Genomic DNA, 859 nt, shown 5'->3' with positions numbered 1-859 from the left:
TGGCAGAGGCAAATGTGGCAACTCTGCCTCCTAACATGCTGTTATGGGCTGAACTGTGTACACCCAAAAAACATTTTGAAAGCCCAACTTCCAGCATCTCAGAATATAACTATATTTGGAGATAAGGTTTTTTAAAGAGCAAATTAAGATAAAATGAAGCCTTTAGAGTGGGATGTAATGCAATATGACTGGTGCCCTCGTAAGTACAGGAAGCAACACCACAGGTGGCAGGCACAGAGGGACAACCATGTGAAGAAGTAGCAAGAGGGTCCCCTGCTGAAGAGAGTGGCCTCAGAAGAACCCAGCCCTGTTGGTACCTTGATCTTGGACTTCCAGCCTCTGGAACTGTGAGAAAAAAGAATTCTGTTTGAGCCACCCAGTCTGTGTTATTTTATTAGGGTAGCCCTCACAAACTAATAGGCACCCATGTCATTTTAAACTTAATAGATTATAGCAGGGTGTGAATGTGCCACGATGGGAATTGAGGTGGGGAAGGGAGCTAGAGACACTTATTTATCATTATAGAGAACTCTCAGCTTCTTAAACGCTTGATGCTTCTAATTCTATACCCTCCACTCTTCACCTAGTACCATACTACCTCTCCTTTGTAGCATCAATTACGTTATAATTATATATTTATTTGTGTAATTGTTTTAATAACTTTCTTCACTGTGGTCTGTGCTGCATGAGAAGATACCTACCTTCTTTCCTCAGTACCTACATAGTGAATGGTACATAATAAGTGATCAATAAATAATTGTTGAGAGAATGAATGAATGAGTGTATCTCTGGATTTGTGAATGTTTTCAATCAGACTATTACTTGATTACCAGTGATGCATATATGGACAGATCCAAGA

The sequence above is a fragment of the Desmodus rotundus genome, chromosome 1 (genome assembly GCF_022682495.2).
Source record: "Desmodus rotundus isolate HL8 chromosome 1, HLdesRot8A.1, whole genome shotgun sequence".
Taxonomy (NCBI): Eukaryota; Metazoa; Chordata; class Mammalia; order Chiroptera; family Phyllostomidae; genus Desmodus; species Desmodus rotundus.
The sequence above is the reverse complement of the archived record's forward strand: the minus strand, read 5'-3'. Positions refer to the sequence as shown.